The following is a 15679-nucleotide window of genomic DNA, read 5'->3' as shown; positions in this document are numbered from 1 at the left end:
TAGCCAGCAGTTGCATTTACTTCGCAAGTTAGCTATTATTGAATTAAAATATATGTTTTCATAATTCATTGAAAAAAATTACGGTAAAGTCTATCTTTCACTGGTTGTAATATCTCCACTTTTCCCTAGCCTTAGATCATAAGAATCTCATTCTTAAAACTTTTGAAACTTTATAACTGTATGCATTATCTTTATCCACAATGAAGGGAAGAGCATTATTTTTCTACTTTATTGTCTTCTTGATGCTTGCATTCAATTGCCTTTTTTGTTATACTACAATAATTTACTGCCTTGGTTATAATGGTGTCCTCCATATGACCATCCTAAGCCATGAAATGTACATTAGTGCACACAACTCTTTAAACCAAGGTGTGTATCCTTATTTTAAGTAGTTCACCCGTATTATTCCCTTTAGAATATTTTTGTATCATTCTCTAAGGCATTATCCCTTCACTTTGTGGACAATAGATGAAACCCACAATTTTGTTATGGGACTTGTCACACACTACATATCCCATGACATGTACATGATTGTCCTATCTAAGAGCCTATTATTTGCCACCTAAACACAACACTTCATGTTTACCCTTTAGAGATCCTTCTTTCATTATGTATTGAGTTGCATCATGCATTGAATAAAAGCATCTATTATAGGGAAGATGTTGGGCATTACTAACTGTTGTAGCACGAGGTTCCTGATGCAATCTGGACCTCTTCTTCCCAGCAAGAAAATCTCTCATTAATCTTATTACTACAAACGTTGTTACACACATAATAAGTTTTAAAGGACAGTCATAAGAATGTACTAAATAGTCATGCAAGTGTTTCAATTGCCCTACAAACCTAAGTTAACAATGGATGAGTGAAACAAATCAGGAACTTGCAAAGACTTTGGAGAGCATATGGAGAAAGGTTTATATAAGTGTCATGAAGACAAAAGATTGTGACAGGTATAGGAAAACATTGCAATTTGAAGTGTATAGTGAATAGAGTTTAAGTGAAGAAGAGAATAGTTGGATAGAGGTCCTTGCCCTACTCATTTTGAAGGTGAGGTTCATCATTGTGTACAACAACGAAGACAAGGAAAGGTAACAACCTATATGAGTATGAAGACAATAATCATGTCCAAAAGCATGAAAAAGTAGGGCCATATAATTTATGGAAGAAAGTGTCGTGGAGTCAAAGTATGAAAAATTGTTGTTGCATTTTTGTTTTCAGTGTATCAAGAAGCTCTTCAAGGCAGAAATCTTAAACAATTGCCTTCATTGTGTCCATGGTGGGCCCTTATTTCTATTGTTGTAATATTAAAGTTGTTGCAAGCTATCAACATTGTTTGAAGTATATGGATCCTATTGTGCATGTTGAAGTTACAACTATAAGAAAAGCATACAAATATAAGGTAATCAAATTTAAGTTTCATATAATTGAGTTTCAGACAACTTGCATCAAGTAGAGAGCAAGGAAATGCTAGACACTTCTCAACTTATGTCTACAATGAAAAGTCATGCATATAGGAAGTGTTGAATTAGTAGCTAGCTCAAATACCCGTCTATTGTATTTTAATGTTGTCAATGACAATTAAAATACACATGTATTATCTCTCATACAATTCGAACTATTTTGGGTTGGACCCAAACGCATGTAATGTGAAGGCAAATGATGTAACTTAGGGTTGGGATCAAATACATGTAACTTGTTGTAGCGTCCTAAAATTGCGACACTTGCAATTTCGACTGCATTTCGGTCTTCATGATGGTGACACAACATGCAACCTGAATGGAGACCCCGAAACCTATTTTTGACACCAAAAACTGCATTTTCTAGCACCCTGGCCTGAACCTCCTTTGCACCCTGTTGTCCCGGGAGGTGGGACCAGAGCGCCCGCCCAGCGCCCTGGTCTCCCAGGACCATAGCGCCCAGCGCCCTGGTCCCTGGGCCTATTTTGGGCCCGGTCTCCTATGGGGTCTCAAGTCTTTTTGTTTGCAATTTGGAAATTAACTTTCCTGGTCGGCCTAAGGTCGGGAAAATCAGTCTATTAACCCTAATTGGCAAGTATATAAATGGCATTTTCCTCTCCCATTTGGGTAAGAAGGACATATGTGTACAAGCGTGGAAACTATACTCAAGCATTCAAGCATTCAAGCATTCCTTCAAGTAATTGATCATTTCAAGTCTCCATTCAAGGCTAAGTGTTGCATTCAAGACAAGGATTCAACCATTGAAGAGGAGATCACTTACTACATGCTACAACATACAACAAACAACAACATCTATACCTTCGCACATAAGGATACAAACATCCTTACAACAAGGTATTAGTACTTGTTTTACATTACATACATTTACATTTACAGCATTTCTCATTTCTTGGTTAATTCCAAAACTGGGGTTTGACCTAAAGGCAAACCCCTAATCCCTAACCCCCCAATCCTCTTCGCTTTTCTGTGTGTAGGTTGCAGGTACGCGGCTGAAATTGAAGATCTGGAATCCTTGTGCAGAGACGAACAGATCCCCCTTCGTTTCGCAGATTTTTCGGAGGACCGTGGCGCCGGGCGCCATCGTCCCGACAAATTTTGCTCAAATTTGCAGGACAGCGCCGTATCGACATTTTACTGCTAATTCCAGGTCCGCAGCTTCATCCTATATCCCTATCTCAGTTTATAAGCGAATCTTTGTCACTTTCTATGCATTCCTAGCTTAATTCTTCTATCAACATTCTTTACAAAAGAGGGTAGCCTTGCTTTCTTAACCCTTGAAACTCATTTAGCATCCAATCTTGCATTGTGTGGGATTGGATCTTGTGGGTTTCAACCCCTCTTTTGAATGTAAAGTCTCTCCCTTAAGTGAAAACCATCAACCCTAGCAACCTCCCTTCTCTCTCCTTGGAGTTGGAAGAGGGGAGAGCAACTAGGGTTCGATCGCGATTTTTCGCTTTACATTTTGGTGAACTCGACGTGAAAATCCTTTCTGATTATTCATGATTAGATCTGAAAATTGATTCCTTGATTACATTTCCATGTTTGATCTTTTGCAAAATTTTAGAGGTTGATTGCATAAAAACCCTAAATTTTCTTTTTAGTAATTGAACTTGTGAAATATTTAATTGTTAATGCTTGTTTCAGATCTGCCCTTCTATTACAAATTATCAATTCATATCTGTGTTTTAATTTTGAAAATTAAGTGGTTAAGTGTCAAAACCCTAATTTTTGAAACCCTCTTGATTCAACCTTTGTCCAACAATTTCACTGATCAAAACATCTCCAAATCCGTTGTAACTTTGGATTCCGGCATAAAATCACAATATCTTTCATCCCTGAAAATTTGGAAAAAAGTTGCGAGGACCGTGTGCACTCCGAGCGCCATCGTCCTCGACATTTTTTCCTAAATTTCGATAGCTAGATTTTACTATATTTTCCTGCTAAAATCCAGAATTTTGGCTGATTTTATCAATTATAACACTTTCAAAATTACAGTCAAAGTTGGTCTTGTGATTGCTTGGTTTAAGGCTTCTAATCATTCAAAAATCATCGAAATTGAAATTTTGTGTCAAAATTGTGTTCTTACTGTCCTAAATCTGAAAAGTGTGTTTGCATTCATTCGAAATTTCAGTGCTTTATTCAAATTCTTGCAATTTGTGACTTTGGAAATTAAGTGCTTAATTACAACAACTTTAATTTCCGCTTTCAAAATTGAATTTTGCGTGAAATTGAGTCAATTTTTAAATTTCAAAACTTGCATTGCTTTTGACATTCCCTCTAAAATCATAGAATTCAAAATTTCAGTTTCCCTCTCTTTTTCAAAATTCAAATTTTGCATTTTTCGACAATCTTGGTAGGGTTCAATTTTGAGATTGCAACTTTAATTTGGCCTACCTACAGATCGTAAAATCACTCAATTTTTTCAGATTAGCTTTAAAATCATCATACCTTTCATCCCTGCAAATTTTGAAAAAAGTTGCAAGGACCGTGTGCACTCCGAGCGCCACGGTCCCGGACATTTTTTCTGAAATTTCGGGAGACTGTCATGATTGCATTTAACAGCTTAAATCCAGAAGATTGGCTGATTTCACTGAAAATTGCTACCTCTAAATTCAAAATCTTCTCTCTCTTTCTAGTGCATGAGTTTTACAACAATAAGCCCTACTTCCACTATTCCTGTTAGATGAAGCCGTAGAATTAAGTCTTTCCGAGGTTTAACTACCGAGGAGATGGAACCTAATTTGAGTAGTCTTTTTAACGAGGACATGGGTAATTCCTCTAATCCTCCTAATGATGAAGAAGCTCTCCATGAGGTTTCTGTAGAACAACTTTCGAAATTGGATAATCAATTTGATGATTTTCACCAATGGATGTCTCATGAGTATCCCGATAGTCAAGCTCTTCCTTTAATTGAGGGTCTAAAACATATGCTTCAAAGTGATAAGAATGGAATTGATATTTTGCGTGGTATTGCACACATTGTGGATTCAAATGTGATGCCTATAAAGAGTTGTGCTGAAACTTTAGGTTATACACAACCTCCTACACAAGTTAATCATTCTATTCCCTTGACAACTTCTATTGCTAGCATACCTACCTTTACATCAAACATAATGACTACTTCTATACAAGACATTCCGCCTATGATTACCAGTCATGGGGGCAATCCCCCTTCTTCAATTAATCCTCTTCCTTCATTTAATCCGACTTCTTCATTCATTCCTTCAATGAGTGTCCCTATTACATCTCCACAAATGAACATGACGCAAGGGGGCAATTCGTTCAACCATTCCATTCCTCCTTGTAGTGTTCCTCCTGTCCAATCATCTCCTATGATTAACTATCATAGAGTCCCACCACCTTACTCTTTACCTTCTTTCAATAACATAACACCTCCATCTCAATCTAACACATCTAATATGAATTCTTCGACTGAAGCGACCATTAACAATCTTGCACAAACTGTCTCTTCTTTACAGCAACAAATTGCCTCTATGAATCAATCTAAGTTTAGTGTGCCCACATTTGATGTTGCGAGCCCACTTTCTCTTGACATTGTTCGAGCTATCCTTACTAAACATGTTGAAATCCCGCATTTGGAGCTTTATAATGGTAAAGGTGATCCTCTAACACATGTTAAGACTTTTCAAACAATATGTACTGATTTTGCTTATGACCAAAGGTTGCTTGCAAAACTGTTTACTAGAACATTAAGAGACAAAGCCCTACAATGGTATTGCTCGTTGCCTTCTTATTCTATTACTTCTTTCGAACAACTTGCAAATGCTTTCATTCAACAATTTCAAAACAATATAAGTCCTAAAGTTACTTTGATTGATTTAATGCATTATAAACAAGGTGTTAAAGAAAAAGTGACTGATTTCATTGGTAGATATAAGCATTTGTATGCTCAAATTTCTTTTCTAGTGCCTGACAATGATATTCAAAGAATCTTTATTTCTAATTTACAAAAAGATATTCGAGACAAACTTCTGTTTTCTGAGTTTACTTCTTTCCAACAGTTGTGTGCAACTCTTCACAATTATCAACTGACTATGAGTTAAATGGAACAATCACATCCTATGGCTCTAAGTGATAAGGGTGATAGCAGTCAACAACCATTTGGGAAGTTTAAACGGAATAGAGATTCCATCAAATTCAATGAAAACATCATCAACAACAATGTGAATGCAGCATCAGGTGTGCCTCCTATTTCTAAATTTTTCAAGAAAGAAAGAAAGTATACTCCTTTGAATGAATCATTGCATAGTATTATGATAAGTTATTGGAACAAAATGTGCTTACTCTTCCTCCTATAAGGCAAATTGATCCTGCAAAGATTACTTCACCTTATTTTGATAACAAATCTTTTTGTCAATTTCATCATCAGCCTGGGCATGATACTGAAAAATGTTTTTCTTTAAAGGGTAAAATTCAAGATTTGATTGATAATAATACTATCTTTGTTTCTGGAGTGAATGATAAAGGCAACACATCTGTAGCTCCTCCTAACCAAAATCTTTAGATTTTTACTGATCCATTACCTTCTCATACCTCTAATGCGATTGAGGCTAATGATTCCTCTCTTTCATCTGATGGTCTTGTGTCTATGACTCCGAATGTGATTAACTTTGTAGAGCAGCAAGAAAACCCTAAAGAACCTTCCATCACATTTGATTCTAGTGAAATTATCAGGGCACCTGATGGTCCTTTATACATAGTTGCAAAAGTCAAGAATACACCTTGCCGTGGAGTGCTTATTGATCCTTCGTGCATGGTTAATGTTATTACTAAAGAATTTCTTTTTACTTTGCAATTGAATCAAGTGATCTATGACAAAACAGATGTGATTGTGAAACTATTTGATGCATTTTCTTCTCCTGCAATTGGTTCTATTACATTGCCTATTGAGGTCCATAACAAATCCCTTGATGTAAACTTTTCTATTATTCCTTCATCCGAACAATTTCGTGTGAAGCTTGGCTATCCTTGGCTATCTTCCATGAGAGCTATTGCTTCTCCTATTCATAAGTGTTTAAAATTTCCCCATAATGGTGAAGTTGTTACGGTCAATCATAGTCTCTTTAAACCAGCTGAAAGAACCTCTAGTGTTCCTATTGATTACTTTTGGCCTAAACAATTCCAATCTCTTCCTCCGCGAAGTGATCATCTTTTCAAATCTTATCAAAAGTGGAAAACAAATATGATCCTATCTTTAAGTGAACCTAGAACACCCAAACTTGATATTCCTATCGTTCTTGAGAAGGAAGTTCTTCCTTTGAAAGATAAAACTAATGTCTTTCCTCATGAAGATTCCCAACCCGTTCCCATGGATGTGACTATGTCTATGCCTAATAAACCTTCTAAAAGTAGACCTATACCTCCTCGTCATGATGGATTTGGTCTTCTTCCTAAACCAAAAATTCCTCCTTTATATGGAGCAGTTCCTCCTCCTTCCTTTTATAGAGAGAAGAGACCTTCTTCTTCTCCTATTATCCAGCCTAAGAGACCACAACCTAAACACCCAAGTGATAAGGATGAGAACATTCCTCCTCCTCAATCTTATCCACTTCCTACTAAGACTAGATGAAATCGTTCTGCACGTGAACGTCGACGAAAGCGTCGTCTTAGAGCTCAAGCAGCTGCTTCTCAAACTTTGCAATCTCCAAAAACACCTTCAACAAGCATTATTCCATTTTCTCCAAAATCTCCTAAACATAAGATGCATGATGGTCTTGATCCTGTGCGAGTTAAAGATCCTACTTTTATAAATCTTGATGATGATATAGATGAAAATGTTATTCATGATGAACATGTTACTTCTCTTGCTTCTGACAGTGAATATGAACTTGTTGATGTTGATAACCATTTATCTAATGAATTTTCTAAAGCACTTATCCTAGCTCCTGGACAAGAACAACGTGGCTCGGGACATGAACATAGCCCTTGTTTGGATCTTGTGATAGCTCCATCTGCTGTGTTGGATGTTCTTCCTCTAGCGTGTTCCCTGCCTTCCTGAAACATTGATCAGCAAGATCGGGGGGTAGATGACGTGCTAGACTAGTTACATTAGCATAGTAGATTCTCTCCTCCTCTCTTTTGTTACTTCTTCTATATGTTATTCTCATTCTTCTATTTGTTGTCCTTAGTGTTGTCTACTTGAGGACGATGCAAAGCATTGAGATCTCTTTTGGTCTCTCTCATGTTGACTCAAAAGACACATGTGTTCCCTTCTTCTAGGTGACCTTCCTTGATTGGGGAATGAAGAACAATTATGCATACATACATATGATATATATACATGAATTATCATATAGCATACTGACCCCGAGGAAAGCGAAGTCACCTCGTGCTTTGTGTTTTGTGTCTATTATCCTTGGGTTTATCTCACACTTGGGGGCTAAATCTTTGTGATAACGTGCTCCTTTCCTTTCTCATTTCTTATGTGTATCACTACGTTAAAACAATCACCCCCGTTGAGGCGTGTGTGATCGCTTTAACATAGGGGGGCATACACCCTGTCTATCCTTTCAAGATACTTGAAAATTTCTTGGTGAACTTAGCTTTGCCTTGAAAATTTTTGGTATTTCTTTTGCATGACTCATAGTGAGGGAACCTTACTACTGACAGTCATGGTTCTCCCTCGTGATCTTCCCTTTTACTTTGTCAATCGAAGTCGTAAGATCCTTAGTCCACTGGGGGCTTGGTGTATCTTGCCTCCTTGACGTGGTGAAAGCCTTTCAATGTTGTTTCCTTGTACTTTACCGGAAGTATGAGCATACATACTCCCGCTAAAGTGGGGGCTAAATGTAGCGTCCTAAAATTGCGACACTTGCAATTTCGACTGCATTTCGGTCTTCACGATGGCGACGCAACACGCAACCTGAATGGAGACCCCGAAACCTGTTTTTGACACAAAAAACTGCATTTTCTAGCACCCTGGCCTGAACCTCCTTTGCACCCTGCTGTCCCGGGAGGTGGGACCAGAGCGCCCACCCAGCGCCCTGGTCTCCCAGGACCATAGCGCCCAGTGCCCTGGTCCCTGGGCCTATTTTGGGCCCGGTCTCCTATGGGGTCTCAAGTCTTTTTGTTTGCAATTTGGAAATTAACTTTCCTGGTCGGCCTAAGGTCGGGAAAATCAGTCTATTAACCCTAATTGGCAAGTATATAAATGGCATTTTCCTCTCCCATTTGGGTAAGAAGGACATATGTGTACAAGCGTGGAAACTATACTCAAGCATTCAAGCATTCAAGCATTCCTTCAAGTAATTGATCATTTCAAGTCTCCATTCAAGGCTAAGTATTGCATTCAAGACAAGGATTCAACCATTGAAGAGGAGATCACTTACTACATGCTACAACATACAACAAACAACAACATCTATACCTTCGCACATAAGGATACAAACATCCTTACAACAAGGTATTAGTACTTGTTTTACATTACATACATTTACATTTACAGCATTTCTCATTTCTTGGTTAATTCCAAAACTGGGGTTTGACCTAAAGGCAAACCCCTAATCCCTAACCCCCCAATCGTCTTCGTTTTTCTATGTGTAGGTTGTAGGTACGCGGCTGAAATTGAAGATCTGGAATCCTTGTGCAGAGACGAACAGATCCCCCTTTGTTTCGCAGATTTTTCGGAGGACCGTGGCGCTGGGCGCCATCGTCCTGACAACTTTTGCTCAAATTTGCAGGACAGCGCCGTATCGACATTTTACTGCTAATTCCAGGTCCGCAGCTTCATCCTATATCCCTATCTCAGTTTATAAGCGAATCTTTGTCACTTTCTATGCATTCCTAGCTTAATTCTTCTATCAACATTCTTTACAAAAGAGGGTAGCCTTGCTTTCTTAACCCTTGAAACTCATTTAGCATCCAATCTTGCATTGTGTGGGATTGGATCTTGTGGGTTTCAACCCCTCTTTTGAATGTAAAGTCTCTCCCTTAAGTGAAAACCATCAACCCTAGCAACCTCCCTTCTCTCTCCTTGGAGTTGGAAGAGGGGAGAGCAACTAGGGTTCGATCGTGATTTTCCGCTTTACACTTGTAATTATATCTTGTTATGGATAGGACAAGACCTATGTATAATGTAACTTGTAGAGAGGGTAGGCCCAATTTGGGCAATAAAATCAAATATGTATTTTGAGTGATAATGTAATTGGGTTGGGCCCAAACTCATGTAGTGTGTGGTAAAAGGCAAACAAGCAATAACATGTTAATAGGTCAAGACCTATTTGGATGATATACATAATATTATTATTAAATTAATAAGCAAGCCGACTTAGGGTATTGGCACCAAAGGTTGGATATAAAACCAATAACAAATGAAGTCATCTTCATTATCACATGCAATCTCCTCTCCGATATTGGTGATCTCTCTCTCTCTCTCTCTCTCTCTCTCTCTCTCTCTCTCTGTCTGTCTCTCTCTCTTGTGCGAACTTCCTTCTCATCTACAACTAACTTAGATAAGGTAGATAAAGTCATTTAATCTCCCTGATTGGCTTTAAAGGCTCTTATATTTGGGTTAGCTAATTCCCTATTAGCACCATTTTTAATAGGTTTCCTAGTACTCAGTGGTTCATACAGTCCTCTTAGGAGTTGGACCATCTAAACCATGGTGCGTCTGATCATATTAGCTTGAAACCAGTGTGCCTTATATTAGCTTCAAACCTAAGCCCCCTATTGGTAGCTGATGGGGACATAATATCATTCGTTGTACATATCAATGAGGTTTGTTTTACATCTAGATAATAATTTTTTTTTAAAGAAATAAATGTTCATCGGAATTACAATGGAGACTAAGCTTTCCATCGACGATGAAATCATTGGACCAACAACGTTCTCGTCAATGCAAAGTTTCTGGAGTCGTCAAAATTCTGACTCAAACTACATAAACATCCGACGAGGATGCTGTATATCCGATGACACTTCCTTGTCAGACGGTCATCAATGCATATTAATGGACCGACGACACAACCGTCAGACAAACAACATCCCCATCGATGCAAAGTTTCAGACTTCCGTCGAGTTTCCAACACCGTCTAAACAAACATCCGACAGGGATGTTGTATGTCCAACAAGTTTTTTGACTGAAAGAGCATTCATGCCCACCGTCAGCAGAGTCCATGGGATTGTCGTATTTCCAATGGTCAGAGACATCATCGATAAGTCTGACGATGAGTTTTCGACGACTACTTTTGTCGGCACTCCGACGAAAAGTAGTCGTCAAAAATTGTCACCAAATGTACTAGTGCCTATCTCAGTTTATCTTGGTTTTTGCTGTGATTCTGATCCGCTATGATCATATCGTTGGATTTAGTTTTGGATGGTTATTCGGGTTGGCTACATGCTTGTCATGTTCAGTTGGTTTATGATTTGGTGCTCCGGAAGCTATCATTTATGTTCCCAGTTGATATTCCTAGTACTAGTTAGCTTTACCAGTTGGCGATATTTGATGATTTGGCTAAGTAATTTTGGTCTGGCTTATGGAAATGGTTTATATCATACTAAAGGTGTTCTTGGTCGTGTCCTAATTGTTTGGTGGCTTCGCATTTGCTAGCATACTAATATGGTGGTCCTATTTGGATCCAGTTATATATTTTGTGTTATTGCACTTAGGGTTTCTACTGATTGGTGAAACGTGTTGGAGATTGGTCTTAGCATGATTTCTGACAGATATAATTGTTTGGGAATTTGAATTAGGTTTCATGTTATGTACTGTAAATCATAATATCGGTATGGTGGTATCGTGTGATGTAACTTTTTGTAATTATGGGTTTATGGGTTTAGGCTTTAGTTGACCTTGTCAATAAGGTTGATGATCTTGTAGTGTCATGAAATTATGACCCTAGAAATTTTAACCACATTTGAGGTCCTCACCTTGGCGACGACATCCTCCTTCATAACCAAGACCTCTTTCTGCACTTTTACCCTTGGGTTCTTCCTTGCTCAGGACCTGTTCCTGCCTCCAGACCTTGTCTGAGCCCCAAAATAGGGCAGGACAGGGGCGCCACACCCCTGTCCCCAAGGTGGCCCTAAGAAGTGTATTCCCGGTCCCCTATGCATAATTTGACCTTCAAGGTTTGCACTCCTCTTTGTCAACCTTCGGTGAATGAAAATCAATCCTCTAGGCATGTATAAAAGGGAGTTGGTTTTATCATTTGCATGAAGCGAAGTTGATCATAAGCAAGCATAGGAAAAAATATACATCATCAAGCATTCAAGTCTTCTTCATTCATCCATTGGAGCAATATTGTAACATTCATTTGCAAGCATGCATGTGTGTTAGGGTTTTGTCATGTTACATGCCATTTCATACAACACATGTGATTACCTTTAAGAAGAAAAGCAATCATCATCAACAAATTGCAAATCTACAAGGTATACATTTCCATTGTTTACATTCAAGCATTTGCAATTACTTTCTTTCAAGGTTGATTCCTCGATCGGGGTTTGACTAAGGCAAACCCCTATCCACAACCCTTCTCCCCTTATTTTATGTGTGTAGTTTGTAGGTGCGCAGCTGTGATTGCAGGTTTGGGCTTCATTTGCAGAGATGGAGAAACCCTTTTCATTTCACGAGTTTGTAGGAGGACCGTGTACACTTTCGCCATGGTCTCGACGAATTTCACTCATTTTCTCTCTTTGTTCCACATAGTCAACAAGTCAACTTTCCTATTTACAGAAGAGGACAAAACACACTTCAACCCTCACAGTCTACTTGGAATTCACATCCTTGCCTCCCTTGGATTTGGATCTAGTGGATTCAAGCCCCTCTTTTGAATGTAAAGTTCCTCCAAGTGAAAATCATCCTAGTGACTTCTTTTCTCTCTCCTAGGTGGGGAGTCACTAGGGTTCAATTTTCCGGTTTACATTTTAGTGAACCCGACATCTTACACATTTATTATATTTTTTTATTATTAGATCTGATTAATTGCAATTTGAATTTTAAATTTTTATTTCCAAGTTTGATCTATTTGCAAATTTTAGAGGTTAATGGCATAAAAACCCTATTTTTTCATTTTGAGAAATTAATCTTGTGAAGTGTAAAATTTTAATTACTTGTTTCAAATCTGATTTCTATTTCAACATTGCAATTTAATTTTGTCTCTTTATTCTGAAACTTTAGCGGTTAAATCATAAAACCTTTGACCTTTGACTGCAAGTTTGACTGATCTTAAGATTCTTCTATTTTTGACCTTTGACTGCAAGTTTGACTGATCTAGACATCTCCAAATCAGCTATTTTTTGGATTCCACATTAAAATCACAATTTCTTTCATCCCTAAAAGCTTTGGAAAAATTTGGTCGGACAGAATGCACTTTCGCCACGGTCCTTGACTTTTCCCTGAAATTTCGGGAGACAAAATTGACTATATTTTTATGCTCAGATATAGAAAATCAATGTACTTTATCAATTTTAACACTCTCTAGGGTCAAACACAAATTCAAAATTCATCACATTCAAATCTTACATTGATTTTCATAAAAGGTCCTAATTTTAGATCTTCTTTTCCAACAAATTTAGATTTTAACTAAGAGACTTTCAATGACAATTAATAAATTGGATTTACTTGCTCTTTCGCATATGATTATATTGTTTTTTGCATAGATTTACTACAATCATGTGTCAGATAAGAGTTTCTTCCATTTCCTATTGCTCCTCTTTATTCATAGCACTTGGTCTTGTTGTGTTATTACGATTCCCAAATTCTTTTATTTCAAATTAATCTTAAAGCTTTCATGTATCATTTATGTTGCATTCTGGTGATGTTGTTAACAAACTACATTTCATATGTTAATCACTTTAAAGCTTTTGTAGATACTAAACTTGGAGATCCTAACCTTAGTACCTCTCCTAGGGTATCTTGTGTGGATGAGATGAGACCTAATGCTTTAACCAATGATCTCTCTAAAAAAGAGCAAGCATTGGCAAGTAACACGAATCCATCTTCTTCTCATGCACATACCCTTGAGCAAGGGGGCCAAAATCACAACATCAACATTCTTACATCTTTAGATCCTCCTTATTCTCCTAAAACATATCTTCAACATCAAAGTATATGTAGGGAGGATGATGTCATGCATTTTATTCATGACCTTTCCCCTCGCATAGAAATAACTAAAAATGATCTTTTAGATGATGAAGATGTTCCTCCCCAGTCTTCCAAAAAGGATAAGCTTGACAAAGGAAAGGAGATTGTCATTTCACATGATACTCCTTCTTCATCTACAAATCCTTTTCTTCCTCCTTACACATCAGATTTCAAAGAAATTCATGATCACGTCCCTCCATCTGGTCAATTTCAACATTCTTATAGTCGTGGCTTTCATATAATTACAAAACAAGGTTTTAAAGGACAAAGAATTGGGAAATTTGAGCATGGAATTCGTGTCCCTATAAATCCTCCCACACAAACTACTACAAGAGGCCTAGGAAATGGTATCCCTCTTTCTATGGATGAATTCCTTAAGCTCCAAAACTTTAAAGATTATCTTCAAAAAAATAAAATCAAAAGAGCTTGTAAGAATGCTTCTTCTTCCAAATGTCCTTTTTGTTCATTTCATCAAACCCATGATCACTATGCTGATGATTGCCCTTATTTTCAAAAATCTATTCAAGATGGCATAGATAGTGGCAAAATTAGAATCATGGATAATGAAACTTCTTCTCCTAACAAATCCTCTCCATTATGTCAAAATGATATTTACCATCGAGACAGATTAGCTGCAAGAATCTATTAGAGATTGAAATATGACAAGAACATTTCCTTTCCTCCTCAAAATAAAAACAAAAATCTTAAGCAAGTGAAAGGTATTGAATATTGCATTTTTTCATGATTCATATTCACATTCTCTTGGAAAATGTTATGCATTTAAGAAATTTGTTCAATTGCAATATGATCTTGCACAAATTTGTCTCACAATAGATCTAGCTATATTTCTTGGTAAAAACATAGTGCCTTAGCACTTCTTTTCCCTTCATGTTTATCTTCACCCTATGATATAACTAGCCCATTTAACAAGAGCTCTTTATCATTTGTGGTGGTATTGTTTCATTTTTACATACTTTGGGGTAGCAACATGGAGTCCATTTTCCTTTTTCTTTATATACACTTGTCTTTGTCTTTGTGTATTATTCATTATTAGATCTCCTTTATTGCATTGGGTTATTCTTATATGAGCAGATAATTTTTCTTTGGTTTTCCACGTTGCTTAGAAAGGAGTTTCTTTAATAAGTAATGCACCTCTTCTGTTTCTTTCATTCTCTTGGAAAACATATATTTTCTATGGTTGCGATTATTCTCAAGCATGATATGCCTCCTTGCATGGAATGATCTCTCGAGAAGTCCATATTCCTTCCTTTAGAGAATTTGTTCCATTAGGAAGGCATATCACTTGAAAATAAACACCATTGGAAAATGTGTAGCCCTTTTCCCCTTGTCCTTCTTACTTGGGGGGCAAGGATTTTCTCTCCTATTCCTTTCTTTCTATCTCGTGTATCACTATTTTCTTTAGGGGCTGCATTTTTCATATATGATTATCGTTTCTATATGCTTAATCTGCCTTGGGGAATATCTAATACTTTTTTCTTCCTTTCAAAGATTACCACTTCTTGAGACGTGCATTTTACATATACTAATGTCTTTTCTTGCATGCATTTATGAAAGTACATTGTGCATTTGATTATGTTAATCTATCTCTAGAAGATTGTGTAAGTTCTTCTCATTGTCCCTACACTTGGGGGGCAATGATCTCTCCCTTTTTCTTTCTCTAGGGATCCACTTTGCCCTATGTTATGGATGGTGTGAGTTGTAAATTACTTGATGTCACTCCTTGTGTGAAATTGTTGGTGGTTTTCTCAAGGGTTCTTTCTCATATAGGAGGTGTAGATCCTTGACTACAATCTCTTTCACACTTGGCAATGTACATCTATGATAAATTCACCCATCCCTTTGGGGGCTAAAATTGAGTCATCCCTCATCAAGAATCTCTTTCACCTAGGAATAGGAGGAAGGATTGAATTCTTGTTCTCTCATTTTCTTTGTTCTAGAAGATGTTATATTTGTCTAAGACAACTCCTTTTGGAGGAATATGCCTTTTGAACAAATATTTCTTCTTCTCTAAGGATCTCCTTTACACTTACAACAAGATATCTCTTTTCAACTATCTTTATCCTTGCGTGAAGAGTATTCC

This window comes from Cryptomeria japonica, chromosome 1 (genome assembly GCF_030272615.1).
Source record: "Cryptomeria japonica chromosome 1, Sugi_1.0, whole genome shotgun sequence".
Taxonomy (NCBI): domain Eukaryota; kingdom Viridiplantae; phylum Streptophyta; class Pinopsida; order Cupressales; family Cupressaceae; genus Cryptomeria; species Cryptomeria japonica.
Note: the sequence above shows the minus strand (reverse complement) of the source record.